The following is a 15,538-nucleotide window of genomic DNA, read 5'->3' as shown; positions in this document are numbered from 1 at the left end:
CGTTTAGCGCGATGGTAAACGGGTGCACCAGCGCGCCCGGTACGGACATACCGCATCTCCGTGGGGGTCCGTTTTGGCCAAATGACAATTTAAACAAAGTCAGAAAATCCCGCGGAGCCGCATGGCGTCATTTTATGTGTTCTAGTAACCACTTCAAAAGTCGGAATTAGGATACGGCAATTATTTTGGAAAACCCTTCACAAACAGGGCTATCACGTCCGGAGTTCTATGGCTTTTGGGGCAAATGAGTAGGAAACGGCCCGTGACACCGCATAGTTTGTCGGAACGAGGCCATATTTGGCATGTGCGTGGTCCCTGGGATGAGAAGCAAGGCCCCTGGAGCGGATTTCCAATCCGACCGATGGGCGATGGTTTTTTCATTTTCGGGGTGCCAAAACGGGTTTATTTTGTGAAGCAGCTACATGAGGCGTATTTTAGTATTGCGCAAGACCTCCGCGTAGTGGTAGGACACCGCCTTCGCACCACATATCACATGTCATATGTGCGCGCTAGCTATCTGGGAATCCATGCGGCTTCCTGCGTTGTCCCGCCGAATCCGCTGGAAACTGACCGGATTTGAACTAGGGGTACACTTTCCGTCGCTCAATAAATTCCGCAAAAAATGTTTTTATGTCTATAACACATCACTTTATGTGCTAATTTTTGTCCGTTTAGCGTGTTGGCGAACGGTGCACCGACCTCGCCCGATACGGCCATTTCGCATCTCGCGAGGGGGCCGTTTTGGCCACATGGCAAATTGGGCGTCGTATTTGGATTCCTCTAATTTTTAGGTTCAAATGATGATATGTATGTTATATTTAGATTCCTCTCATTTTTCTGATCGATTTAGACATATTATTTGTGGAATTTTGATTTTCCGATTTAAAGATATTAATTATTCAATATTAAATAGAAAAAAGACCAAAAAATAAAATCATTTTATTTTTATTTGAATTCAATATTATTATTACTTATTATATATATTCATTGTTGTCTACTTAAGTAATTGTTTGGGATTCAAAAATAAAGAAGTGTGCATCACGGTTCAAGGGTTAATAGGGTTGATATGCTATTATTATCAGCAAGAGGTGTCAATTCTATAATGGAAGCTCATCCGAATGGAACCAAGAAGTTAAGCGTGCTGAGGTCTGGAGTAGTGTGAGGATGGGTGACCGACCGGGGAAGTTTAACCATGATTGTAATTTGACATAAGATTAAGTGTAGTTAGAGTTAAAAGTGTATTGGGTGAAAGATAAACAAGTAAAAAAATGAAAAAAAATGAAAAAATTGTGTAAAAGAAATTAAAATTTTAAAAATTTTAAAAGTCTATGCCTAGGGTTTTGCCGTCGGCATATAGAAAAAAATATTTTTTTTTTCGAAATTTTTTTTTTGAATTTTTTTGGAAACGGGAAATTTGAATTTTTTAAAAGTCTATGCCGAGGGTTTTGCCGTTGGCGTAGCGTGCTACGCCGAGGGTTTTGCCGTTGGCGTAGCGTGCTACGCCGAGGGCCGGGCTACGCCGACGGCGATAGTGCCTTTGCCGAGGGACTTACACGCCGAGGAGCTATGCCGAGGGCGGCCCTCGGCATAGCCTACGCCGAGGGCCAAAGCATGCTACGCCGAGGGTTCCCGGCCCTCGGCATATAGCCCCATTCCTGGGCCAGAGGCCACCACATGGTTACTTATGGAGTTATGGCCAGAGCCCTCACCGAGATCGATGGTGGCCGCCTTTCTTCAGATTATCATGGAGATGCGTCCTCGTCCAATGCATCAACCATCCCGGATTGCAGAACTTGGAAGATCAGAAAAGTTAGGACTGGGGAGTAGGGGATTGGGGACATACTCGATTTGGTCATGCTATTCTACATGGATAGTCGCACGCAACGTTGAAGTTGAGGACACCATTAACATAAGGCGGAGGCGGCGGCTGCAAGGGTCGCTCGATCGATGACGGAAGAATTGTAATTTTTTTTTTGGGCCGCGACTCCATCCGACGGCTGTACATACGTAATTTTTAGATCGGACGGATAATTTTGTTAAGTTTTCTAGGATTAACGTGGTGCTTTGTTGGGAGTCTCCAATTAGTAAATATAAGATTACTGAACATTTAAGTATATAAATTTCTATGGGAGTCAATCGAAATGGAGGAGGAAATGTACATTGTGGAAAGCGGTAGAAAAAGCCTTGTACTTAGGTAAATAAGCATTTCCAAACTCTTACAAAGTTGAATGGAGATATTTTAACAATTGGAAGATAAGATGGGTTAATTGTTGGCACATGATGTGCCACATTTATCCGTCCTATGCATACACGAATGGCAATTGAGAATGGCTTATTTCATGGCAAAAATGCATTTCCGAACTCTTACAGATTTGAATGGAGATATTTTAACTATAGCTAGATATGAATATGATACATTAACTTTTGGAGTATGACATGCCACATTTATCGCCTTATGGGTACACAAATAATAATTGCCGATGAATTATTTTATGCCTACTGGTCTTGTACTCTCATTAGTTATAGAGATATCCACAAAATCGATTTCCCAATGAAATCCAAGAACAAAACAAAGAGGAATATATCATCTTTACCAAAGATAAGGGATATGGCAAACAAATATTTGACAAAATTGACCTCTTTATCATCAGGATTGTACCAAACATATATAAAATCCAAAGTAGACGTGATAATTTTTCGAAAAGGAAGTACATCCTATGCATAAGGTAATATTTGAGAATGTAAATGCATTCCAGACTTGACATGATCACCTTGGTCATACCGGGATTGGGATAATCGATAAATTAGCTGTAATTAATAATGGTCATGAATTAACAAAGTTAAATGCCCATAACCATCGTACATTATGTGCACTACATGTACTACCGGAAAACTCATTTTAATACACGCATATCACAAAATTCACCCAAAGCCACTCAATTCCTTGAATGAGTTATGGGCGACATTTGTAGTCTTGTCCAACTATTGTCTGGATATTATAGGTAGTTCATAGTTCTAATAGATGCATCTAGACTATGGTCTCACGTGTGCCTATTATGTGTAGGAAACCATGCATTTGACAAAATATTAAATACACTGGTAGAAAAATGGCCTTTAGTCGCGGTTCGCAACTGCCATTAGTCGCGGTTGCGCAACTGCGACCAATTAAGCGCGACTAAAGGCCCCCCCTTTAGTCGCGGTTGCTTACGAACCGCGACTAAAGGCCCGTCCACGTGGGCGGCTAGCGTGCGTCTGGGCGAAGGACCTTTAGTCGAGGTTGGTGTCCCCAACCGGGACTAAAGGCTATTTTGTTAAAAAAAAAATATTCATTTGGGTTTCTAATTTTTTTCACTCCGTTTTTTTTTTCTATTTTTTTCAGAATTTCTATTATTTCAGTTATTTGTATAGCTTAGTCTCTATCTCTAACTACACTTATCTCTAGTCAAATTACTTACTCGTGGTCAAACTTCCCACTCGGTCACCCATCCTCCCACTACTCCACCTCTAGCACGCTTAACTTCCGAGTTCCATTCCATCCCGCATCCAAGTGCTACACGCACATGTATGTGATACTAGTATCATATCAATCCTATTAACATGTTGGCCGATGTCGCATTTTTTTATTGTTTGAATTTCAAATAATTTTTTTCATAAACAAAAATAATGATGTAATAATAATCGTGAATAAATAAATAAACACTAACTTTTTATTTTTAATTTTTTTAATTTTTTTTAATTTTTTTAATTTTTTTTGCCAAAACCTAAAAATTTGAAAATCTAAAATTGGGTAAAAGTAATAGTAATCTTTTTGCTGGATGCAATTATTAATTTTATTTTTTTGAAAAATTTTAAAAATATAAAATCCATAATTGATAGCAGAAACTAAAATCTTCCTGCTTTCGTATTTTCATTTGGAATTTTGAGAATCTAAAAATTGGCTATCCGGGTAATCCCGGGTGAATTCGGATGTAACTTTTTCCCAGGATTTTTTTGATATATTATACGTTTTTTTCCGACGTCGTATGCAAAAGTTATTGCGGTTTTACCATTTTTTAAACTTTTTTTGCAAAAAAAAAGTGAAAATTCGAATTTCTTAATTTCTCCGAATAGTAGGTTGCATAACATACAAGAAACTGAAAACAATTTTTTTTTTGAATTTTCTATCATTTTCTTTTGTATTTTACAAACCAAAAAAAGGCGATCCACGGGGGGGAGGGGGTGCAGGGTGCGTGGGAGTAAAAAAACTCGGAAAAACCTTTAGTCCCGGTTGGGGACACCAACCGGGACTAAAGGGGTACCCTTTAGTCGCGGTTGGTGTCCCCAACCGGGACTAAAGGTTTTTCCGCCGGCCGCATCCCTCCATAGCCCTTTAGTCCCGGTTGGTGTTACCAACCGCGACTAAAGGGGTACCCTTTCGTCGCGGATGGAGCATTAGTCGCGAGTCGCCTCCCGAACCGCGACTAAAGCCCCCTTTAGTCGCGGTTCGAATATTTCCGGGACTAATGGGGGTGGACGGAAGCCTCTTTTTCTACTAGTGATATTGAGAATTTAAATAAATTTATATTAATAGAAAACACTACTAAATTCTTCTCAAGTTTCTTCAATGATTATTGCATGACACTTGAATTAAAGTTGAACACTCGGTCCCATATGTCCGCGCTAAAATGGCCCGTTGAATTTCCAGTTAAGAAAATTAAGCTCATATGACAATCGCAACCAACTGCATATCAAAGTACTTTTCCTTTGCAATTAGTAAGTGAAAATCTTGCAAATATTTTCCATATGCCTAAATTCGGATGCATCACATCGTGTGTCCATCTCACCACCACAACGTATATATGTTAGGCACACAAGTAATTTGGGATCTATGTGGGGATAAAATCACCATGAGTAATCAAGTACCTTGAGCACCTCATATGGGATCTATTCACAACAGCCCATCCTGTTGATTTCATCTTCAATATGGACCACTCCCGACATTTGGGTGAGACATCAAGTCAAAAACTAATGTCTAGAAATCAATTTGAATTCCTAAGAAATTTTCTCCCCTGGTCCATGTACTTAAGAAACTATACTTGAAGTTTGGAAACTAATTAATCTGCCACACATTGAAAATAACCTTCACGTATTCATTCGATGACTATAAAGGAGATGATAAATCCTCACTCATAGAGTGGACGTACCACCAAAAACCATGCAATCCCCTATTCAAACGAAGAGGTACGGTCATAGAACATGATTCAAGTAATCGCAAGCAACAAAAAACACAAAAAACAAGTCCTTTGAACTAGTAAATGTAAAACAACCTACAATTGATAATCTACACCCACTGGAAGGATAACCCTCCCACAATGTACCTAGCTGAGTTGTCCACTCAATGACTAGAACATCAGAAAACCCCGACTCAACCGGATTAAAGAATCATGATCATTCCACAAGGGTAAACAAATCCGCAAACTTTGTAGATATAGCCATAAGTCTACAATTGTTGACTTACATTTCTCAACTACAATTGATCAAAACCATCTAAATTATCATGATCTAAAGACCATGACTGAGTGTGACATACGCTCTAATTGGCCTAAATGGAAGAAAGCCAATCCAAGTAGATTTAGCCTCACTCAATATATAAAATTTATTTATTGAGTTAATACCTACACCTCACAAAATTTTCCTCGTGGGATTCTAATTGGCTTTCATCCATAAGAGGAACTATAACTATGAGGTGGTGATATACATAGAAATGATTGTATCCCAAGGCTTCACGCAGAGGCTAGAGGCCAGGCATCAATTTGAACGGCGACCCAACGTTCTCCACCTCCACCTAAACCCTAACACCTTCCTCTCCGGCGATCTCCCTCCACTTTGATCTTATACCCTTTCCACTCCGATCATTAGCTCCGGCGCATTGTCCCCCACATTTCCATCCCCTTTTCCCCCCCTTCCCCGCCCCTTATGGCTTCCCCAGATGGGCTATGGGAGGTGACGTATTCCACGTCGCGGGATCAAGATCGGCGACGTAACATGAGGTATGACGGCAAGATCCAATTATGGGTGGCACGTGATTGGATCACTCTTCTCAATGCCAAAGGTGAGGTGATTGGCAATCGACGTCTGGACAAGGCGGATCTCTCCCCTGGATCGATCTTCACTTTTTCTTCTCACACGGTACATGTTGGTGCATGTGTGTTTTCACCTGAGGTACGTTCGTCTAGCCCGCAGCCCACCTTTGATGCATCTAGTATGTCAGTTCATGCGGCCCTTGAGATGGGATTGGATTTCTCTGCGGGAGATCACTTTAAATCTCAGATTAAGAGAAAGTTTCGATCTACTGTGCATCCACTGGGAAAGGCAAATCATTTCCTCATGACTGTTTCGTTTGGTCGTGCCAAGTTCAAGTTGGACAGAGTCTCTGCTGGTCTTGCATTGGAATCATGTTTGGGAGGGTTTTCTGATGATATGTGGGTGATCCAATTAGCAGACAGAGTTTTTAGGTTTTCAGTGGCTTCTAGGCATGTGGGGTTTATGATCTATGCAATGAAGTATTTTACCTGTGCCTCCTTCAAGTGTTTCTTCCATTTATGGGGAGATGGAGGTCCATCCTGGAAATCTGAATTTCGATCTTGGCAGAAAGAATGCAATGAGGAATGGACCCTAGTGAGTCCGAACAAGAAAAGGACTGATCATGCAATGAGCCCTGCTACGAAGAAACCAATTCGTTCGGCTCGCGAAATCTTCTCGCTATCGTGGCATCGGCTAGAAGGAAGTTATCCTTTGCTACTTTTATGCAATATCCTTTGTGTCAGGGCTATGAGTTTGAGGCAACAGCTGATCTTGCTAAGGATGCTTTACAGGCAGGATATGATTGTCCTCAGATCAGGAGGCGGGCAGGTGTTATTCTTTCACCAACAATTTTAAGGTCAGAGCATAGCATTCAGTTTGGAACTCGCCGACGGTAATTTGGCAAATCAAATTCGGACTCGAAACGACTATAGCTAAACGAGCGCCAACCGAAAATTCAACCCCTCATGTGTCTAGGGCAAGTGATACGGATGTTGCTCGGGCAGATGGGCCTAATGGGCCAAGTGACGATGACCCTTTTGGTTTTAATGATCTTGTTGATGATATGGTTTACAGAGTTTGGAAGTGTGGACGATGTCTCTCGTTCAAACACGAAACATCTGTTTGTTCTAATGAGATTCGTTGCCGTTCCTGTTTCCGTTATGGGCATATGCGTAAGGACTGTTTTTTGGCCAAGAATAAACAAATTTGGAAACCTAAAAAAGGAGGGTCTGGTACAAGCATTAATGAGAGCCACCTGGAGTCCCTTGACGCTACGGCTTCCGAGACAAATATTCCCTCTGCCTCTTCTCCAGATATCCCTCCTCCCTCGCCTCCTGTGTCTCTGCAGCGTATTGACACCCCTGCAATGGCGAACTTCGCGAGTAGATCCGAGCAAGATGGGTGCCGCCGGGGATGCGGATCATCGATGGAGGACCGAATCGGTTGCCTCGAACCTTCTACAACCCGTCGGTTATGCCTCCTCGCCGCAACGACAACGTCATTACGGCAATCATGATGCCGCCGCCACCAGAGGAGCAAGAAGAGGCTTGGAGAGAGCGAGGTTCGTTTGTTTATAGTTCGAGCACCTCCGGAGGGCGATAGATGATGTGCAACCATGTCCGTTTGGCACTGGGTTTTTATCGTCTACGAAGTGCGGTCACTCCTTGTTGCTCTTGTGAATCACGGTCCATATGAACTCGCAAGAAGATGTCTTTGTTAGATTTGTGAATCACAATGATAGACAAAACCATAGGGCGTTTCTAGGTTTCAGACAGGGCTGGATTATGATTTTGTCAGTTCCCCTTGATTTTCGCAACGACTATGATATTGCAAACGCAGTCTCTGCTTTTGGAAAGTTTCATCACTGGCATTAGGAAGATGGTGTCTTAGAGAGAACCCTGGTGTTTGTTTCCTTCAATTCCACTGCACAAGTACCACGAGACATAGTTTTTGGCAATTATGGCAATCTTGGTGCAGTCAAGGAATCCTGGACTGCTCCCTGCTATATTCTGACTGCTGACTTTGCAGACATTGTTCCACCAGATGAAGATCAGATGCCTTTGGATGGAAATCCACATCCACTTCCAGGAAATATGTTCATGGATAATAATAACTTTGTTATGCCTCAGTTCCCTGAGATTGGATGGAATATTCCTGAACCTCAGTTACAACATCATCAGCAGCATCATCCACAAGGACATGTAGAGGAAGCATGGCAACCAGTGCAACATGAGGAGCCTGTGATACAACCTGATCCTGTGATTGAGGAAGAAAATGCTGTGGAGGAGGATGTTGACAGTTCTATTGTTAATGCATCTGCTGACTCAAACAATGGGGTTGATAATGGAGAAAATGAAGTACAGCAAAATGTGGTCATCAATTCTGCTCTTATCTGTCTGCAGGAACCTTTGCTTGAGAAGCATGGCATAGGGATGGAGCTAATCCATTCTTTTTTAGGTTCTGATGCATGTTTGATTGGTCCTAGTTTGCCGCCCCTGATGCAATGCCAGAAATTATTGCAGAAGGCATTACCTCTTGTTGCACCTTCTGTTGCACCTATCCCTTCTGTGTTGCACCAACCCTTTAAATTTGTGCTTTTGGCTAAAAGGGCTTGGTCTGAAGCTTTTCAGCAATCTTCTGTTTTCTCTCCCTCTGATGGGAGCATGGCAACTGTTACTGTCTATCTGCAAGGAAAGAAGAGAGTCACCAAGCCAGTGGCAAGAATGTTGACTTTTGGGGAGGATTACGATGTCGCTCCAAGCTGTCTTCTCGTTTCCTCACTAACAGAAACTGGGAGCAAAGTAGTCAGGAGGAAAAGAACTCAGAAGGCAGCTGCACCCTTAGTGGACACTTCTGTCAGGCGTAGCACCAGAAGCTCTGCAATGAAGGATGGGCATAGACATGTTGCTTTGATTGATAAAAGAGCACCTGTTAGCAAGAAAAGGAAAGTGCAGAGGAGACTCAATCAGAAGAAGGATTGCAGTGAAGATACTCCAAAATCTTCTGATGATGGGAAGGATAGCAGCATGAATGAAAGCTCTAACCAGAAAAATAGTAAATCAGCACACTGTACTCTACCACCTACACCTATTCCTTTGCTGCTGAAAAATTGGACTCGTCTCTAGGAATTGACCCCAAGGACTTGACCAGGGAGAAGCTTATGGCTGCTCAAGATAGGGATTCTGATTCACAGAGCACTTCAGATGATTAGACAGCACAGATTTATGTGGGGTGATGGGGTGTGCTGGTTTGGGTTATTTGGCTATACTTTTGATGTCAGTTTTTGTAATAACAGTAACATTTCTAGCTGCCTGTTATTTGATATAGCTCTGTGTGACTACTTTCTGTTATGTGCTATCCTCATAGCTTTGCCTGGTTGCTGGCTATTGTTACTCTTTTATGATCAGTGTAATGGATAGTATCACAACTAGAAAATGGTGTGTGCTTGATCTTAATGTAAGGGGTCTTAATTCGGAGGAAGACAAGCGAGTGTGAGACGGAAAATTGATGAAAGTCAGTGCTCAATAGTTTGCTTACAGGAAACAAAAATTGAATATTTTGATCATAGAATTATCAGAGGTTTTTGTCCAAAACGTTTTGATAATTTTGTATACTCCCCCTCGGTTGGGGCATCCGGTGGCATTATTGTGCTGCGGAGTTCCGCAATTTTTCCGGCACATTGGTGGAATTGCAGCGTTTCTCTATTGTTATCAATTTCACATCTACACATAATTCTGAAAATTGGACACTTGTATCGCGTTTATGGGCCCCGTAAGGGTGAGGAGAGAGATAATTTTACTAGTTGGCTTTATAACTTGACAATTCCACCAGATACTCTTTGGCTTCTGCTTGGTGATTTCAATTTTATAAGATCAAGTGAAAACAGGAATAAGCCAGGAGGAGATATAAATGATATGTTCATTTTCAATGATATAATTGGTCATTTAGGACTGATAGAATTACCTATAAAGGGAAGAATGTATACATGGTCTAATATGCAGCAACAACCATTACTTGAGCAGCTGGACTGGTTCTTTACAACTCCCACTTGGACTACTCAATTTCCAAATACTTTGGTACTACCCATGGCAAATACTTCCTCTGATCATGTACCATGTATGGTTACTATAGACACTGTTATCCCCAAAGCTAAAATATTCAGATTTGAGAATTACTGGGTGGATCATCCCACTTTCTTGAAGTGTGTACAGGACTCATGGGCAAAACCTTCACACAAATCTAATGCGGCTGCTCGTTTTGGCTCATAAGTTGAAAACTTTAAGGTATGATCTCGAAGAAATGGCAGACTAGTCTCTCTGCTATAAAGTTGCTTGTTGAAAACTGCAATAAAACCATTTTGACTCTGGATAATGTAGAGGAGCAGAGGCCTCTCACTACTGCTGAATTCAATTTCAGGAAAATTGTTAAGCTTCATCTTGAGAAATTACTCAAAGCACAGTGTAAGTATTGGAGGAATAGGTGCTCCATTAGATGGATAAAGGTAGGGGAAGATAATACAAAATTCTTTCATGCCATGGCAAGCCAAAGGTACAGGAGAAATACTATCTCTGGTCTGAAAAATGAGAGTGGTGATATTGTTTCAGATCACCAGCAAATGGCAGGAATTGTTCACACAAGGTTCAAAGAAAGAATGGGACAATCAAAAGGTATAAATATGGGGTTTGATCTGTCTGATTTGCTTACAGTAGTCCCTGGGCTCTCTGATTTGACAAAGCCTTTTAGTAAGGAAGAAATGGACTCAGTAATTAAATACATGCCAGCTGATAAGTCACCAGGGCCTGATGGTTTCAATGGTTTATTTCTTAAGAAGTGTTGGCATATTATTGCAGAGGAGTTTTATAAGGTGGCTAATGATTTTCATGCTCGGAAAAATTTCCCTGGAAAGTCCGAATTCCTCATTCATAACCCCGGTACCAAAAACAAATGCCCCCGAGACTATTAATGATTATAGACCAATTTCTCCGACAAATGTTTGTTTAAAGTTTCTCACTAAGATGGCAGCTAACGTGACTACAAGGTAGAATTCTTGAATGTATTCACAAGAATCAGTATGGTTTCATTAAATCAAGAACAATACAGGACTGTCTTGCTTGGTCTCTGGAATATTTGTATCAATGTCATGCTTCCAAGCAGCCCATAATTATACTTAAACTTGACTTTGAAAAAGCTTTTGATTCTTTGGAGCATGAGGCTTTGTTCATGATATTGAAACACAAAGGTTTTTCTGATCATTGGATTAGATGGGTGAAAGACTTTCTATCCTCTGGAGTATCCTCTGTGTTACTTAATGGAGTTCCTGGTAAACAATTTTATTGCAAAAGGGGAGTTAGGCAAGGTGATCCTCTCGTCACCAACTGCCGTATGTTCTTGGTGGAGATGTTCTGCAGTCGGCGAGTAAATAAGTTGTTAAGAGATGGTGCTATTCATCTTCCCATACCCAATGCCGATACAGATTTCCCTGTTATTCGAGTATGCTCGATGACACACTCTTAATTATGCAAGCTGATATGGCTCGTGATCGGCTCTTAAGGAGGTGCTCAAGGTGTTTTCGAATCAACCGGTCTACGTATAAATTATCATAAATCCTCAATGATAGGGATAAATGTCCCCGATAATATTATGACTCGGTTAGCCGATGGTTTTGGTCGTCGAATTGGTACACTTTCCTTTACTTATCTGGGGCTTACTGTGGGCACTACAAGACCGACTATACAAGACCTTTCTCCCATTGTTCATAGGATGGAAAGGAGGCTCACGTCTACTTCTTGTTTTCTAACACAAGGAGCCAGGTTGCAGCTCATCAATTCAGCTATTACCTCCATGCCTTTGCATATGCTGTGTACAATTCATATTCCACCTGGTATAATTAAACAGATCTTAATAGAATTATTAGACGAAGTGCTTATGGAGGGATAATGTGGATACTCCTAAGCAGTCCCTTGCTGCTTGGGACATGATTTGCAAACCAAAGTTGAAGGGTGGTTTAGGCATAGTGGATTTCCAGAAGAAAAATGATGCCTTGTTATTGAAATTTTTGCATAAGTTCTATAACTCTGAGAAGGATATTCCTTGGGTAAAATTAATTTGGGGCTCATACTATGAATTTGATGTCCCTCATGCTGCTAAATTATGTGGATCATATTGGTGGAGGGATGTGGCAGCACTGATGGATAAATATAGGTCTGTGGCAAGACCAGATGTCAAGAGTGGTGAGACAGTGTTGTTCTGGACAGATACGTGGAATTTTGATGAATCTACAATTACACTTAGTGAGAGATTCCCCAGGCTTTTTTCTTTTGCTAAAGATGAAAAAATTTCAGTTAGAGATATGGCACTGCTGATTGATAGGTCAGAGGAATTTCATAGACCTCTCTCGGCGCAGGCTTATGAGGAATTTTGCTTCATACAAGATAAGTTGGATCAATTGTGGCTGACCATTGTGGGGCATGATGAATGGAAGTGTGTTAAAGGTTCATATAAGGCACATCATTACTATCTTTCTTTATATGCTCATATACAGGTTGATCCACAGTACTCTTGGATTTGGAAGAGTAAATGCATTATGAAGTTTAAAATGTTTGCTTGGTTATTGCTCTCAGACAGGCTTAATACCAAGGACATGATTCAGAGGAGGCACTGGAATGTGACAGACAATTATAATTGTGTTTTGTGTGTCGAGCATGTACATGAAGATAGAGATCATCTTTTCTTTAACTGCAACTTCAGTGTTAGAGTGTGGAACTATCTGCAGATATCTTGGGGACAGTATGGTACCATGGTACAGACAGCTGAGATGGCAAGGAGGAGTTTCAGACATTCTTTTTTCACAGAAGTGGTAATCATAGCATGCTGGCATATTTGGAAGGTGAGGAATGCTTACATTTTTGATCATGTTAGACCAAGATTTGCAACATGGCGTGCTCAGTTCATCCACGACATATCTCTACACGCACACAGATTTAAGAAGGATCATAAGGAGGCTTTGCTGAAGTGGGTGTCATCTCTTGTATAGTGTCTGGTTATATCTCTTGTATAGCCTGAGAGGTGGTGTCCTTTTTTGTTTTTTCTTCTTTTTGCTGTTATTTTTGGACTATGTTTTTTCTCTTTAATCTATAATAAAAGGTGGGGAGCTGTGGGGCTTTTGCCCTACAGTATAAGGTTTCAAAAAAAAAGCATATTTTGCAGTATTTAGGCGTATTATATTTTGATATCTTGCTTTTGTGGCACTATAGCTTCATGGCTCAGTAGATTTCAATAACTACATGGAGATTCTTGATGTTGTCCTAGTCCTGAATACAAATGCAACACACAACACCTAATTCCTTATATGTCTTAACATGGTATGGGTGCGTGTGTGATACAAATGAATTAATTACTGAGTGCATTCAAAAGAAGGGATACTCCAACAATGATGATTGTCCATTTTATTCATTTACAAGTCTGTAAAAGGACTTGCCATGATTTATGTGCATGTTGATGAAGCACACAACCACCTAAAGAGGAAATTTGTGATGAAAGATTTTGGTAGATTTATGTTTTCTTCGGATTACACCATGTAGGATTTGAAACTACGACCAGCCAGGTAACAGCTGACCGGTATACCACTGAGGAAGAACAAACTTAGGGAAGCTGACTCTCGTTCTTTCTACTAACCAACCACAAACAAAAAATCAAAAAGGCTCATCCCTTTTTCTCTTTCACATACACCAGCTCCCCAAAAACAATTTTCGACTTGCATGTGTTAAGCATATAGCTAGCGTTGAGCCAGGATAAAACATATATTTTTACTATGATTGGGCTGAACACTGGTAGAACCTGGTGAACCCGACCCACTACTAAACATTTATTCTCCCTCCTAATACACGAAATCGATCCAAAACTACAGGCAACGGAATCAACTTTTCTTGCTATAAAGAAAAAAAACCATTTCCTTTACATTATATATATATATATATATATATATATATATATATATAGACAAAAGTTTTCGTATGTAACCAAACTGTGGCGCTAGCTATCGTTGCCGTCCACAACGTGTTCTGAGATTCGCGCTGGTTGACAACCAAGCCTATATTTCTCTTATTCTTCAATTTCCACGGATTGCCAAAAGAGGTAATTAGCTACAGTACCTACTGCCATTGATACAGTGATGCAGATTGGCAGGCGCTCAGCCTTTTCCTTGCCTGTGCGGCCACACGGTCACGGGTCCAAACCGGAGACGCTCCCCCACCCCATCCTGCCAGATCCCACTGGTCCGGTCGTCCTCCCCATCTAATCCATCCTTCCAGACTTCTGCTCCCCAATATCTCCGTCGAGGAGCGGCGCAGTCTGCAGCTCGCACGCAGTCCTCCCCTAGCGCCGCCCGGCGCCGGCACGCCCAGCCTCCGGTTCTGGCAGCCCTCTCCACCATGGCCTCCCCTAGCCACCTCCCCATCTCCAGCCTTGGCCCTGATGCCTCCTCCCCCGACTCCGTCTCCTCCGTCGCCCCTCCGCCTCCCCCCTCTGCTCAGGCGCCGAACCGTCTCCGCTCCATGGTGGTGGTGCCGACGCCTCCGGCTGCAAGCACGGCTCGGCGTCGCGGAGGGGGCTCGCGCCGGCACCGCCGCATCCCGCGCCAAGGCCGGCACCACTTCCTCGTCAGGAGTGGGTGATGGTTGGTCTGCGTTGTGAGAGGCACCAAGGCCGGCACCTCGTTCAAGCTGGCCCGCCGCCCATATCCCAGGCTGCGTCCCACATCACTACCTGACAAGGCCATGGCCCAGCAGACCACCCATCCCCTTTCTCCTTCACCTCCGGTAAGAAGCACTGGGCTGGGACCTCCCCTTTGCCCTGAATTTCGAGTGGAACAGCACAGCCGTGAACTCTGTAGTTCTTCACGCGCGTGGGTCTAAGATGCTCAAATCGACATTCAGAAAGTCTTTATGCTGTTAGCTCATAGATTACAATGTCATTTTTTACAGGCACCATCGCTCCCTGCGGACAACAACGATTTGGCGTGTTTGCTTCGCAGAGATGTTTCTTAGACTGGAATCATGTTCCCTTTGTGCTGGCCAATTGACGATGATTAATTTCCAATTGATTTTCTCTTCTTTCTATCATCTTCAGACTTTTCATTCTCTCAATTGGAAACTGTGACCATCCCGTGTTTTGTATGAATGGATGCAAAGATGTGATCTTTATACTAATAACGTCAATAAATAGAGTAGTATTCAATCAATTTGTGGCCAGAGCAGGTCTTTCCGTCGTAGCTCTCATTTTTATATGCGCGTGTGCGTGCTTGTTACCGTCCTGGAGTGTAGCAAAATCCGCTTCTTTCTGTGGATGCCTGACGGGAGTTGGACTTGCAATTCTGTAGCAAAACGGTGCCAATTTATGTATCTGGTGTGTCAGTTTGTAAGAGTTTGGATATTCAAATATGCATCACAAATCAGCACCGTTTTTGGCATTAACATGT

At 42.1% G+C, this 15,538-nt stretch overlaps 1 long non-coding RNA gene across 1 annotated transcript; it reads left to right on the top strand.

The window, feature by feature from the left end:
• Nucleotides 1–14,814: 14,814 nt before the first annotated feature.
• Nucleotides 14,815–15,301, top strand: LOC124698600. The gene is made up of 2 exons (XR_007001019.1): nt 14,815–14,879; nt 15,045–15,301. It is a non-coding gene; the product is annotated as an uncharacterized LOC124698600 (long non-coding RNA).
• The last annotated feature ends 237 nt before the right edge of the window (nt 15,302–15,538 follow it).

The sequence above is a fragment of the Lolium rigidum genome, chromosome 3, assembly GCF_022539505.1.
Source record: "Lolium rigidum isolate FL_2022 chromosome 3, APGP_CSIRO_Lrig_0.1, whole genome shotgun sequence".
Classification (NCBI taxonomy): Eukaryota; Viridiplantae; Streptophyta; class Magnoliopsida; order Poales; family Poaceae; genus Lolium; species Lolium rigidum.
This window is presented reverse-complemented; position numbering and strand designations above follow the sequence as displayed.